Raw genomic sequence first — 204 nt, forward strand, 5'->3', positions numbered from 1 at the left:
CGTCTGTGAGCCCTGACATGGAAAGGTGGAGAATTCCCATTGCGATTCCCTCTCTGACCCTTAGGATATGCAGCAAAGTTACATTTAATTTTTTAAACGTTGAAGGACTTCCTGGTTTTCTTTGCATTAGGACTACAGGCTCAATTCCCCTGTGGTCTAAGAATAGAATCTAGTTAATTTCAGGCTTTTAAAATGTGTACACTT

Source organism: Ailuropoda melanoleuca, chromosome 17 (genome assembly GCF_002007445.2).
Source record: "Ailuropoda melanoleuca isolate Jingjing chromosome 17, ASM200744v2, whole genome shotgun sequence".
Classification (NCBI taxonomy): Eukaryota; Metazoa; Chordata; class Mammalia; order Carnivora; family Ursidae; genus Ailuropoda; species Ailuropoda melanoleuca.